Source organism: Anomaloglossus baeobatrachus, chromosome 12 (genome assembly GCF_048569485.1).
Source record: "Anomaloglossus baeobatrachus isolate aAnoBae1 chromosome 12, aAnoBae1.hap1, whole genome shotgun sequence".
Classification (NCBI taxonomy): Eukaryota; Metazoa; Chordata; class Amphibia; order Anura; family Aromobatidae; genus Anomaloglossus; species Anomaloglossus baeobatrachus.
In genome coordinates this window covers 7,381,874-7,397,412 of record NC_134364.1, presented here as the reverse complement: position 1 = coordinate 7,397,412, position 15,539 = coordinate 7,381,874, and positions in this window count along the sequence as shown.

The following is a 15,539-nucleotide window of genomic DNA, read 5'->3' as shown; positions in this document are numbered from 1 at the left end:
CACTATCATTAGGGGTGGGATCTTCTTAGGATGGTACCAATTCTCCCCAGCTTTTTTCCCTGCAGGAGTCTTCTCATTAGGGGCGGGGTCAGCACGCCTCTCATTAGGGGCGGGGTCAGCACTCATTAGGGGCAGGGTCTTCTCATTAGGACGGTACTGGTTACTTCCCTGCAGGCGTCTCCTCATCTCTCTGTTATATCTCGCTCTGTCAGTTGCGGTGTAAGGAAGGAGCAGATAATGGTGCAATCAGCGCCACTTCAGGGCGAGACTCGTTCTCCGCACACAGCACAATTGATCCTGGATCAGACGAGTGCCGCTGGTTTCGGAGCCCGCGGTGCAGTTGACCCAAATAATTAGCGACCTTTATATCCACCTCAATCGCTCAGACTGATTTCAGTGAACGCAGCTGAGGCCATTACATAGAATTGGTTTCATCATCACAACACAATGAGGGTCTCGCTGCACGGCCCCTCCACAGCCCCTCACCGGCAGAAGTCAGTGCGATCACCGGCCGCATTGTCAGGAGGAGCGGCGAATCATCAGGAAGCAGCCAATGTCCCCGGAGCTGAAATCACCGACATCACCGCTAATGGAGTAAAGTGTCGCCAACATCCAACCCACCACACACAGCAAGTGTGGCGCCCCTGACCTGGTCAGGCACCACTGAGTACTGCACCCATGCTGGGGACAGTACAATACAGGTAATCCAGAAGGCTGACCGAGGTGTGACTACACAGGCGCATAGTGATCAGGTCTCACACATGTACCTTTGAGAGGACCCCTGGGGATCCCAGGAGGGGGAAAAGCCTTCACCTCCACTGGAATAGTGGAGGGGGCCAAAAGCCTCCATCTCCTCTCAAGGGGTGTGGTAAGAGAGTCTGGTTGCTAGGTGGCGTAGGCAGGCACAAAAGGGAAAAGAGAAGGAGGAGTAAACAGTCTGCAGCAGAGTGTGGAGGAGTGAGGAGCAGGAAAGTGAGGCTCTGACAGGAGCAGCAGTGAAGGTCCCAGATGTGAGCCGGTTCAGAGCAGAGTCCAGGGAGCTCTGAGGAGAGCTGACCCCTTCCCCTGGGCTGCTGTAGTCTGACAGCGTCCGCGCAGTGGCTACCGACGGGGGAGAACGGTCACCTAGGAGTGCTACCCGAAACCCATCTCCAGCTAGAGAGAGAGCACAGAGTGGGAAGTAAGGAGACTGCTAGGGAGAACCAGGCCCAAACGGGCGGCAGATCCCGGAGCGGGGATAGATCCACCTTTCCTTGCTAAACCTGCCGGTGTGGGGCCCTCAAAGCCCACACCACAACACCACAAAAGCCGCAGCCACGTAGCCACAGTTAGGGCCCATAGCTCACAGGAGGCAAGCAGCTGGAGTGAGCTGGTCCAGGCCACAAGCAAACGGCAAACGAAGGGGAGAGAGGCTTCAGCAACTTCCCTGGGTGACCCCCATAGGGACTAAAAGTCGGGGTTACCCCAAACCACCAAGGGCTAAGGAAGGCGAGTTGGTAGTCACCATCAGAAGTCAGCCTGAAGGATACCTGGTTCCCGCCTGGTTCATCCCAGCTACGCCCGGGTTACTCACCCTGCCACCTGAAGTGAGTAAAAACCCTGAAAGACATTCTGCCTGTGTGGAGTTATTCTGCGCCTTGTGGTTCTACGCACCTACACAGGGCCCTGGGGCTTGCCTCACTCTCAGGAGGCTATTCCAACTAACTGCACTCACCATCAGCCCCAGGCGTCCCTCAACCTGCAGTGGCGGTCCCCACTGACCGCAATACTGAGAGTGGCGTCACGACAAGAAGAAGATCTCCTACCTGTGACCAGATCCAGCTGAGTGGAGTCCCTGAAGGTAATGCACCGACACAACACCTGTGGGGCTTCACATCTGGCGTCACGAACAGGATAAGGACTAGACCTGTTCAGACAGGTGACCATGTGCCTGGGCGGTCCGCTTGAAAAATTGGAAGCGCCGCCATATTGCCACCATGAAAAGCGCGCTGAAAAACAACAGCAGCCCGCGCTGGAAGAAGTTACCGCCCACGAAGAGGTGTGGCTACCCAGAGATCCCCTGCAGAGGTCTGACCTCGCAAGTGAAGAGAGCGGAAGCGTCCAGAGACGTCGGGACAGAAAGGGAGCCAGAAGCCTGCTGCTGGGAGAGGAGCTGCTGAAAGAGGCAGAGCGGAAACTGAACAGCTTGCTATCAGAGGCAACGGCGAGTCCACTGCTGGGAAATCGTGCAGAAGAGGGCGCAGAAGAAATGGCGTCTGACCGCAGAAATCCAGAACCGGGCTCCGCTGCCTGGTGGTATCGGGAGCTGGCCCAGTTCTGCGACCGACTGGAGACCCGGGTCGTGGAGCAGATCAGAGAAGAACGCATGGAACTTCTGGAGATGGCTGCCGCGGTTCAGGCCTATGAAGGGAGAGCCGCGCGCCGAGCGCCAGACCGAGTGGCAACGACTCAGACCCCGATGCTGCCACCGATGGGTGAGTCCAGTGTTACCCCTGCCAGCACGAGTGCCCCGACCCCTGCTGCCACGCCCGCGGTCCCTGAAGAGGCGCCCGGCGACGCTGAGCCAGGCCGCAGCCACGCCAGGTGCGGCCCGCCAAGCCCAGGCCGCCGCAGCGATGCCCTGCTCGGCCCACCAAGACCCGGTCCCTGCAGCGATGCCCTGCTCGGCCCACCAAGACCCGGTCCCTGCAGCGATGCCCTGCCCGGCCCGCAAAGAACCGGCTGCCACCGCGACCCTCATCCATGCCGCAGGTGTGACGCTGACCCAGGCCGCCGCCATGCTAGGCCCGGCCCGCCGAGACCCCACCGCAGCAGCAACGCTCGTCCGCGCCGCAAGTGAGGTGCTGAACCAGGCCGCAGCCCCGTCAGGTGCGGCCCGCCAAGCTCCGATCGCTGCAGCGACGCCCAGCCCAGCCTGCACCGATCCCATCGCGACAGCGACGCCGATCCAGGCCGCCGCCATGCAGGGCGCGGCCCGCCAAGACCAGGCCGCCGCCATACAGGGCGCGGCCCGCCAAGACCAGGCCGCCGCCATGCCAGGCGCGGCCCGCCAAGATAAGAGTGCATCATCATTAACCCCGGCCTGCAAGGCCAGAGCAGACACCGCTCCCCAGCCCGAGGAGGTCCCTGCAAGGAAATCCCTGATAGGTGAAGACTCCGCATACTGGCAGCTGAAGGCTGACATGGAGGCCAAGTTTCCACAATGGTTGGTGGACCAGTACATACTCCCTCCGCACACCCCCAAGAGAATCCCGACAACCCCTGCAGCAATCACGCCAAAGAGTCCCCCGCCTGGGCCTGCTGAAGAAAGTCCATCCCCAGCACTGCCACCGAAGGAGTGCTTAGAAGAACTAAGGGGGAGAGGAGGCCAGGAAGCTGAGGCGCTGACCCCGGAGATACCAGCAGTGGATCCATGCCCAGAGCCGGAGATGTTGCCATATTCCCGCTGGGATGAAGAAGACCTGACACCGTCTGCGGAAGAAGATTTGCCTAAAAGCCTCACCTGGGAGCTTGTAAGCTGCACCTCGCAGAATCCAGTCCGCAAGACACGGCGCCGCAGCAGAACCCAGTTTTCCCCTGCACCGCCATCCCCAGAGCAGAGAGAAGTCACGGCCAGAGACCTAGAAGAAAAACGGTTCCTGAGAAGAGCCAAAGCACAGGTCAGAGGACCCCTTTGCAGAGGAGTAGTAGAAGACTTTAGCCTGAAGTCAGGATACGGATTCATCGTTGCACCTGGCATAAAGGAAGGTATCTTCGTCAATAGAAGAGATGTGAGAGCTCATCTGCCCAGAGGACATCCTGGAAGGAACCTGCGTACAGGAGACTCCGTACAGTTTACCATGCATCAAGGCGAAAGAGGCTGGTATGCGCTGGATGTAGCACCATGTCCTAAGGAAGAAGAAAGGAAAGACAGCGATAAAGAAAGAAAAGACAAAGGACCTACTGATGAGACAACCACAGATGAAGAAAGAGATCAGGAAGCAACAGGTGCCGCAGCCCTACAGGCCCAAGCCCTGGTGAGGAGGAGTCTGCATAAGTTCAAGTAAAGTAAGCAAGTTACCAGTTTGGAAAAAAAGTTTGTTTTGCAACGTTTTACAAGTTTAAGAATGTGCCCACATAAACTGATGTGAGAAATAAACCTTAAGGCTATGAACTGGCTATAGCCACAAACTCTCGCAGTGTAAATAGTTACACCAGAGGGCACCACCACCACCAGAGTCAGCCTGTTTAGGGGCTTGGCTCGTCTGCAACCAGGGGGCACGTCCGTATATAGGGCCTTGGCTCACCTGCGACCAGAGAGCATGCCTGTTTATGGGGCCTGGCTCTCCACCACAAAGAGGGTACCTGGTCAGCACCAACTGTGGAGGCCGCCTCTGCACCCTGCCAGAAGAGGCTGAAGGCGCGGCTCCACCAGGCCAGGTATACCCTGAAGACCACCAGACCATGAAAGCCGCCTCTACATCCTGCCAGAAGTGTCTGAAGGCGCGGCCAACGTGAGAGGGTTTTGGGTGGGTTAACGGACTTGTGGGTGGAGGGTGGTGATGTATGGTACCTGGTGCTTTTAAAAATGTTTTACATGTTTTAATGTTTTATGCATTTTAAAATGTTGTCTTGCAGCCCGAGGACGTGCTGGTGATAACTAAGGGGGAATGTGGCGCCCCTGACCTGGTCAGGCACCACTGAGTACTGCACCCATGCTGGGGACAGTACAATACAGGTAATCCAGAAGGCTGACCGAGGTGTGACTACACAGGCGCATAGTGATCAGGTCTCACACATGTACCTTTGAGAGGACCCCTGGGGATCCCAGGAGGGGGAAAAGCCTTCACCTCCACTGGAATAGTGGAGGGGGCCAAAAGCCTCCATCTCCTCTCAAGGGGTGTGGTAAGAGAGTCTGGTTGCTAGGTGGCGTAGGCAGGCACAAAAGGGAAAAGAGAAGGAGGAGTAAACAGTCTGCAGCAGAGTGTGGAGGAGTGAGGAGCAGGAAAGTGAGGCTCTGACAGGAGCAGCAGTGAAGGTCCCAGATGTGAGCCGGTTCAGAGCAGAGTCCAGGGAGCTCCGAGAGGAGCTGACCCCTTCCCCTGGGCTGCTGTAGTCTGACAGCGTCCGCGCAGTGGCTACCGACGGGGGAGAACGGTCACCTAGGAGTGCTACCCGAAACCCATCTCCAGCTAGAGAGAGAGCACAGAGTGGGAAGTAAGGAGACTGCTAGGGAGAACCAGGCCCAAACGGGCGGCAGATCCCGGAGCGGGGATAGATCCACCTTTCCTTGCTAAACCTGCCGGTGTGGGGCCCTCAAAGCCCACACCACAACACCACAAAAGCCGCAGCCACGTCGCCACAGTTAGGGCCCATAGTTCACAGGAGGCAAGCAGCTGGAGTGAGCTGGTCCAGGCCACAAGCAAACGGCAAACGAAGGGGAGAGAGGCTTCAGCAACTTCCCTGGGTGACCCCCATAGCGACTAAAAGTCGGGGTTACCCCAAACCACCAAGGGCTAAGGAAGGCGAGTTGGTAGTCACCATCAGAAGTCAGCCTGAAGGATACCTGGTTCCCGCCTGGTTCATCCCAGCTACGCCCGGGTTACTCACCCTGCCACCTGAAGTGAGTAAAAACCCTGAAAGACATTCTGCCTGTGTGGAGTTATTCTGCGCCTTGTGGTTCTACGCACCTACACAGGGCCCTGGGGCTTGCCTCACTCTCAGGAGGCTATTCCAACTAACTGCACTCACCATCAGCCCCAGGCGTCCCTCAACCTGCAGTGGCGGTCCCCACTGACCGCAATACTGAGAGTGGCGTCACGACAAGAAGAAGATCTCCTACCTGTGACCAGATCCAGCTAAGTGGAGTCCCTGAAGGTAATGCACCGACACAACACCTGTGGGGCTTCACACAAGCAGCACCGACTGACACAAAGTAACAAAGCAACACACCCATAACAATCAGAGTACACTCCCGACAACATGGCGACATCCGACACTACAGTGTGGCGTTCTGTGCCTGCTGTTCACCGCATGCGTACATTTGCCCACACTCCCTTACTGGGGCTGTTCTCCACATACGCACTTTTGCCAACACTCCCTTACTGGGGCCAGTCACCACATACACACATTGTCATGAACAGCCGGGAGAGTCACTCAGATATCCCGCAGCTGTTCGCTGATTTGTCACAAACCCGACTACTCTCTAGCGCCCCCCTTGTCTGCAGGCCACTTTTGGTACTGCAGGACAATGCATAAAATGAGGCTGCTGAGCTAATAATGCCAAATATTGGAGGTCTCACAGGAAGGGTAAATGTATATATCACCGATTCCCGCTAATAGAATATATATATATATACCTCGGTACCCTTAATGATAGCACTCCAATAATTCTATGCAATAATACCACCGCTGCCACCACCGGATGTTTCACAGGCAGTCCGGGTACCCGTTACAGATAGCATAAGGCCCTTCGGATTTTTGGATTCGTATATAAAGCATGAGGAAAGAAACTATTACATTTTATATATTTAATCCGAAAATAAGCAGTGTTTAAAAAATATACAAGAATTTACAAAAGGGAACAATACAATTACAGTATAGACAGTTACATTAAAAATAAAAGGTATAAACGTGAAACTTACTAAACTCGTGCCATAGAAGTGACGTCCAAACTTAGGGAGTGGAGGGAGCTCCAAGAGAAGAAGATGTTATAATTGTCCAGCACCACCCTTACTGATGCCTTCCAATACTGACTGACCCCCCCCCAGAAAGGAGCTAGTCTCTCTTATGCCTTAGGTAATCCCCCCTCTCTGTGACCTCATTTTACAGTTTCTTGTGGGCTGTGCCAGGATTGTCACAAAGTTTCTTAATTCTAGCTTTTCACATATCTTTGCCTCTGGGCCACACAGGTGAAAGATATTAGCATCATATTTTATATCTCAATTTTACATTTACATAGATACCAAACACAACGCATCTAGTATGATTTTACTGGCCAATACTCATTTGTTACGGTACCAGCGACCTCCCAGTAATGCTAATAAATAGTGCGCTGAACAGAGATTCTGGCAATATGTTTTTCATTTTTCTAGCATTAACGTAGCGCTTAAAAACTGTTTTGGAAACTTTCCCTCCAATAGAACTAAGGATTGTCTTTATCTGCATCCCTTGGTTGTAGCTGTACCATCACCCAAAGCCATAAATACCTAGACTTTCAGGCCGATCAGATAATCGTCATGACGATCTGTGGCTGACGGCAAAGAGGGGGTGATGACCCTTGGAGAGTTTTACATGACACACATTTGCCCACACTCCCTTACTGGGGCCGGTCACCTGACCTGATAAGGCTTGTGTGTGGCCCTAGAAGGAGAAAGGAGAGGAGCTTAGGTGTGAGGTAAAGTCACTTGCTGTTAGCGTGTGAGAGGAGGTGACATGGAGACGTCCTGTCTTGAGGTGACTGGTGAGACCTCTGCAGGGGCAGCTGCACATTGGCAGGGATCAGTCCCTAGGACACCAGGACTTCCAAGGTCAGTGGTAACTGAGAGACCATTAGCCTTTATATAAGGAGCAGTGAGTTTCCCAGGAGTTCAGCGACGTGATGGAGTCTGGAAACTTCTAGAAGACACAGTGTTTCCTCAGGATTGGAGTCTCTGCTCGCTGGAAGGGATCAGGGATCCAGAGTTTTCTTGTCTTGAGAGTCCCAGGATCCCAGACGCCTTCTCCAGGTCGGGAAGTAGCGGCCGGAGGACACGAGCACCACACAGCAGAGGAGCAGCACTGTCACTGGGGAAGTCAGACCGCCAACATTGTGAAAGCTGTAAGGAATGTTCCGGACTGTCCTGCAGAGCGTCAGAGTAAGGTATAAGCTCTTGTCCTGTCTGTGGCAGATTATTCTCTGCTGCGCTGTCCCTACCTCACCCTCCACAGGAGCCAGCCCTAGTGGATTGAGGGGACAACCCTCCGGCACTGCGCATCACCACCTAACTCCTGGGGACCTCCAGCAGTGCCGGCCATACCATAGCCGAACAGCCCAACCGGCGGCACAAACTATTTATTTATTTTTTTCTCCCCCTTTATTAAATATTTTAAACCCCCCATCACAAAAGCCTTGCGTTCGCGTCTGATACAGCCACATCACCACTGGGACCCACTACCGCGACATCAGAGGCCTACCGGGGATGGTACAACACCAGCCCCTCCTCTATTACTGCTGACAACAGGCCTTAACACATATGTGAGAGGTGTCATCCCCACCCCCGGTGATGACATCACTGATACAATGACCTGTAATCAAACATGAGACCACACCCCTTCTATACAGCCCCATCCCCGGTGATGACATCACTGATACAAAAAATGCGTATAGACGCAAAGCCAAGGGAGCCGGGTCACCCAAAGGAGGCAGACCGCCCATTACTAATAGAAAACCGCCTGTGGACGCGGCGGTGCGAGTGCATTATGCGGTGTCCCATAGGGGCGAATAATGGCTATAAAGCGCACATCACAGAGAGCGCAGCTCTGGGGCTCGGTCTAATGTAACAGCAAAATCAGAGAAGAGCAGAGAAAAACAGAGGGAACCAGAATATATATATAGATAGTAACAAAGAGGAAAACCAGATCAAAAGGACCCTCACCAACCCTATACAGGTTCATCACTTGTTGCTGAGCTGGATACCTCACCCTACCAAACCCTGATCTGGGCCCTAAGTAACGATGGCGGGTATGAGCACTTGTCAACACCACTAATGCTAAGGGAGACAAAAGGAAACAATACAGGTGAAACTCAAATGCTACCACCAGAGCTCAGGTAGATAGCAAAAGATAAACACTTATCTTAGGAGCAGCTACCACAGAGGTCTCCAGAACAAGAGGAGACGACTGCTGCCACAACCAGGGACAATTATAAACCGCACCCCAGGATGAGGTTTATAAAGGAAGTCAGAGGCTGGCAACTGAGGAAAAACTGCCAGTTTCCCAGGGTCATAGAGTCAGCAGCTGCAGAAACAGGGAACTGTCAGATAACACGTGCTGCCAATCTCTGGGATTTTCTAACACTCGCTGCCACTGGATTGTCAGCCAGACGTGACACCTCCGTGACATAAAGTTTGTCAAAGTTACAAAACAAAAAACCTCCCCCTTCTCGGCTCCAACTACTTGGTTCTCAGCTACCACTCCTTGGTTCTCGGCTCCCACTCCTTGGTTCTCGGCTCTCACTTATCAGCTCTCACTTCTCATTATTGGCCTTGAAAGTTTTAGGAATATTCATAGATATTTCTGTTATTGATGGAGCCATGAAGATGTGACAAATAACAGAGAGAATATAACCGGATTCTGAACAATTTATGGCGCGTGACAGGTCCTCATTATAGGATGTGCAGACCCCGATGGCGACATTCTCCTTCCTGCGCCTGCTCCAGCCGGTCCGGACAGCGCAGACCCCGGCCTTATCTGCTGCGGTTATAATTGGACCCGTCCAGACACATAATATCCGTCCCTGCGCGTCCCATTCATCCTTTTCCCCCCCAATTAGGAGTCTGCTATAATATATAATGAAGATCTGTGTCTTTCCTGCAGATTCTCAGCGACATCTGCACATTTATAGTTCAGTAAAATCCTGGCAGCAGAAAAGCCGGAAATTTATTGCAAAGGCTACAGGAGCCTACAAAGTGTGCGAGCAGATGCCGGAGCACGGCCCATCCTGCACACGCTCCCCGGCTCCAGCACAGACCCATTACGGGCAGATTTCCCCATAGGACGAGCTGATTACCCTGCGGCTCGGGAGCGGCAGCCAGAAAGCTTTAATTATTGAGACTTTGCTGAAATCTCCTTTACAAAACCCTGAGTACAGGAGCGAGCGCCCATAGTCCCAACAGCAGCAGCAATGCAGGAGCGGAACCACTGCCGTCCATGTGGGCAGAGCTGCGCTGCTCGGAGCTGCTGGAGAGACTTGTAATTATAGTGACTTTTCAGCAGGCTCCTGTTCACACCTATGGGAGTCTGGTCAGTCTTTTATATTTCTATCACATGGAACAATGATAACGGGAGGGGATTTCATTATTTTGCTCCTAACTTTTGTTTATGAGCAGCGGCCGCTCAAACATAAGACGTGTGCGACAACAGATTCCCCCGTGCGGCCGCAAAACTCCTCCCCACCTGTCCCCGCGCATGCGCGACAACAGATCCCGGCGCATGCGCGACAACAGATCCCGGCGCATGCGCGACAACAGATCCCGGCGCATGCGTGACAACAGATCCCGCTGCATGCGCGACAACAGATCCCGGCGCATGCGCGACAACAGATCCCCCCCCCCCACAAAATTCCTCCCCGCATGTGCGACATCAGATACCGACGCGACAACAGATTCCCCCGTGCGGGCGCAAAATTCCTCCCCACCTGTCTGCGCATGCGCGACAACAGATCCCCGCGCACGCGCGACAACAGATGCCCGCGCACGCGCGACAACAGATCCTCCAGTCTTTTTGGTGCACTTTGCTTCCATGCTTAGACCTCAAACTCCAGTGTGAATCGACTCTTTAGTATTTGACAAAAACAACAAATTTTGCCAAAGTTCTGAAAAGCAAAACTGTGTGTTACACGTGGACGCATTTCTTGGTCGCCCGGTGGCTATAATCCTGAGGATATCAGACTTGCCGCACGGCTCCTGAAAATCTGCTGCATTTTCTGATAAACTTATAATCACACTTAAAAACAAAAACCCAAACCATTGCTGTATGTTTATAAAATGCTAAAAATACAATAGAAATTTGTCACGTATCATCATGTTATCACAGGGAGCGAGTCATCATGTTATCACTGGGAGTGTGTCATCATGTTATCACTGGGAGTGTGTCATCATGTTATCACTGGGAGTGTGTCATCATGTTATCACAGGGAGTGTGTCATCATGTTATCACAGGGAGCGAGTCATCATGTTATCACAGGGAGTGTGTCATCATGTTATCACAGGGAGCGAGTCATCATGTTATCACAGGGAGTGAGTCATCATGTTATCACAGGGAGTGAGTCATCATGTTATCACAGGGAGTGAGTCATCATGTTATCACAGGGAGTGAGTCATCATGTTATCACTGGGAGTGTGTCATCATGTTATCACAGGGAGTGAGTCATCATGTTATCACTGGGAGCGAGTCATCATGTTATCACTGGGAGTGTCATCATGTTATCACTGGGAGCGTATCATCATGTTATCACAGGGAGTGTATCATCATGTTATCACAGGGAGTGTGTCATCATGTTATCACTGGGAGCGTATCATCATGTTATCACAGGGAGCGAGTCATCATGTTATCACAGGGAGCGAGTCATCATGTTATCACAGGGAGTGTGTCATCATGTTATCACAGGGAGTGTGTCATCATGTTATCACTGGGAGTGTGTCATCATGTTATCACAGGGAGTGAGTCATCATGTTATCACTGGGAGCGTGTCATCATGTTATCACAGGGAGTGTGTCATCATGTTATCACAGGGAGTGTGTCATCATGTTATCACAGGGAGCGAGTCATCATGTTATCACTGGGAGTGTGTCATCATGTTATCACAGGGAGTGTGTCATCATGTTATCACTGGGAGCGTGTCATCATGTTATCACAGGGAGCGAGTCATCATGTTATCACTGGGAGTGTCATCATGTTATCACAGGGAGTGTGTCATCATGTTATCACAGGGAGCCAGTCATCATGTTATCACAGGGAGCGAGTCATCATGTTATCACTGGGAGTGTCATCATGTTATCACAGGGAGCGAGTCATCATGTTATCACTGGGAGTGTCATCATGTTATCACAGGGAGCGAGTCATCATGTTATCACAGGGAGTGTGTCATCATGTTATCACAGGGAGCGAGTCATCATGTTATCACAGGGAGTGTGTCATCATGTTATCACAGGGAGTGTCATCATGTTATCACAGGGAGTGAGTCATCATGTTATCACAGGGAGTGTGTCATCATGTTATCACAGGGAGCGAGTCATCATGTTATCACAGGGAGCGAGTCATCATGTTATCACAGGGAGTCTGTCATCATGTTATCACAGGGAGTGTGTCATCATGTTATCACAGGGAGTGTGTCATCATGTTATCACAGGGAGTGTCATCATGTTATCACTGGGAGCGTGTCATCATGTTATCACAGGGAGTGTCATCATGTTATCACTGGGAGTGTGTCATCATGTTATCACAGGGAGTGTGTCATCATGTTATCACAGGGAGTGTGTCATCATGTTATCACAGGGAGCGTGTCATCATGTTATCACAGGGAGCGTGTCATGTTATCACAGGGAGTGAGTCATCATGTTATCACAGGGAGTGTCATGTTATCACTGGGAGTGTGTCATCATGTTATCACAGGGAGTGTCATGTTATCACTGGGAGTGTGTCATCATGTTATCACAGGGAGTGTCATGTTATCACTGGGAGTGTGTCATCATGTTATCACAGGGAGTGTCATGTTATCACTAGTGATGAGCGAGCATGCTTGTTACTACTCGGTACTCGCACGAGTATCACTGTACTCGGTCTACTCGGCGGGGACCGAGTAATCTCGCAATACTCGTGCTGTACTCGTGGTCTTCATGTTGGCGCTCTTTTTAGAGCCAGCCCTTATGCAGGGATTGGCTGGCAGACCACTGCAATGCCACAGCCCTGTTGTGGAATTGAAGTGATTGGCGGGCCCTCACAGCATGACCGTGCCTTTAGCCCGACACTTCCCCGCTCGGCTACGGCCCCTCCCGCACTCCACTCCGCGTGTATATATATATGCACGCTTACACACACATGCACATTTTTTTTTTTAATTTACAGTTTTATGGTTTCTACATGCTGCCGGTGGTCATTTCAGAATAATACTCGGGTCCCCCATAGGATAACATTGGGCTCGGTGCTCGGGCCGAGTACACGAGTATCTTGGGAGGCTCGGCCCGAGCCTCGAGCACCCGAGCTTTTTAGTACTCGCTCATCACTAGTTATCACTAGTGATGAGCGAGCATGCTTGTTACTACTCGGTACTCGCACGAGTATCACTGTACTCGGTCTACTCGGCGGGGACCGAGTAATCTCGCGATACTCGTGCTGTACTCGTGGTCTTCATCCCTGCATGTTGGCGCTCTTTTGAGAGCCAGCCCTCATGCAGGGATTGGCTGGCAGACCACTGCAATGCCACAGCCCTGTTAGTTGTGGAATTGCAGTGATTGGCCGGCCTGCACAGCGTGACCGAGCCTTTATACCGGCGGGCGCGCTGTGCTCTGCTCACAGCTATCCAGACAGTCAGTGCAGGGAGAGTGTCGCTGCTTCAGGGAAAGGTTTGCGGCCCTTTATAGCTATTTCCGTAGCAGGGCTGCAAACAGTGTGACCAGAAGTCCTTCTCAGGACTATTCTAGTTGTATACAGGCAGGCAGGGTATAGCCAGGTCGGAGTACAGTAGCAGAGTCCTTCTCAGGACTATTATTGCTGTATACAGGCAGGGTATAGCCAGGTTGGAATACAGGCTAGTGACCAAAAGAGTCCTTGTCAGGACTATTGTAGCAGTATACAGGCAGGTAGGCAGGCAGGGTATATAGCCATTCCTAGTGGTGACCGTATACCAGCCTTCATCATATCTGGGGCTGGTGTATACAGTCTAAAACAGTCCTGATAGTGTCAGACTTCTCAGCAATTGTCGCTCCTAAAAACCTGTTAGGTTCTTAGTGCGTCCGTGCTTGCATTTAAAAAACGCACGTGTGTGCCTGTCGGTGGCAGCGTACAGGTGCACTTGTGTGCGTTTTTACCAAACTATTATATAACGCACAAGTGTAGTGTATAATACACGTCAGTCAGCAGTGGCTGATAGTGTCAGAGTTCTCGTCATTAATTTTTTCTCCTAAAACCTGTGTTAGGTTCTTAGTGCGTCCGTGCTTGCATTTAAAAACCACACGTGTGTGCCTGTCGGTGGCAGCGTACAGGTGCACGATTTGCACAAACTTTGATATAACGCCCAAGTCTAGTGAATACACGTCAGCACAGCATTGCAAAATGCGCAAGGGCGTTGGCAAGGAACAAGGAAGTGGACGTGATGGTGGTGCAGGCAGAGACCGAGGTCGTGGGCAAGCTCTAATTTTGCCACAACAAAGGGCCACATCTAGTCGCTCGCACGTCCTGTCCCAAATTCTTGGGGACCGCAGCAGTACACCGCTCTTGAACCAAGACCAGTGTCAACAGGTTGTTAGTTGGATAGCGGATAATGCTTCCAGTCAGATTGGCACCACCACAAACACTCTGTCTTCCACACGGTCAAGTGTCAGTAGCCGTGATACTGCACCGCACATTTCTGAACCTGATCCTCCTTCCTACCACAAGGCTGAGTACACGTCCTCGGACATTACTGATCCCACACTTGGACACTCGGAAGAGCTCTTCACGTTTCCATTCACACATTCTGGCCTCTCGCCAGCTCATGTTGAAGTGGGTCATGAGGAGATCGTATGTACAGATGGCCAAATATTTGAGCAGCCATGTTCTCACGAAGTTGGCAACGTGTCTCAACAAGGGGTGGACGATGATGAGACACAATTGTCAGGAAGTCAGGAGGAGGAGCAGGGTGCGGAAGAGGAAGACGACGTGGTGGATGATCCAGTAACTGACCCAACCTGGCAGGAGGATATGCAGAGCGAGGACAGCAGTGCACAGGGGGAGGGAGGCGTAGCATCCCAACAGGCAGTAAGAAGCAGGGTGGTGGCTCCAGGCAGAAGTCAGGCAACCGTTCCCCGGAACAACAACACGACACAAGGTGCCTGTACAAATGTTAGGTCTTCTCGAGTCTGGCAGTTTTTTAAGTTGGATCCAGATGATTCTAAAAAGGCCATTTGCAACACCTGCCGTGCCAGCATCAGCAGGGGTACCAAAACTAGCAGCCTGACCACCACCAGCATGATCAGGCACATGTCAGCCAAGCACCCGACTTTGTGGGAAGTACAACAGAGTCGAGGAGCAGTGCTTGCTGATGTCACTGCTACGTCTTCGCTGGTTGTGCATGCGAGCCAATCCCCTGTCCATGCTGCCTGCGAACAAGCCTCCTCCGGCCCTGCACCTGCAGTTGCCTACGCAGAAATAACACCATCATCAAGCACGTCCTTGTCCCAGCGCAGCGTTCAGTTATCCATTCAGCAAACCTTTGAACGCAGGCGCAAATACACTGCCAACACTCCACATGCCACAGTTCTAAATGCTAACATTTCGCGACTGCTTGCGCTGGAAATGTTGCCTTTTAGGCTGGTGGAGACAGAAGCATTCCGCGACCTGATGGCGGCAGCTGTCCCACGTTACTCGGTCCCCAGCCGCCACTATTTCTCCCGGTGTGCCGTCCCCGCGTTGCATAACCACGTGTCACAAAACATCACACGTGCCCTGAACAACGCTGTTTCACCCAAAGTCCACCTAACCACAGACACGTGGACAAGTGCTTGTGGGCAAGGCCGCTACATCTCGTTGACGGCACACTGGGTTAATATTGTGGAAGCTGGGACCCAGTCTGAGCGAGGGACGGAACACGTCCTTCCCACACC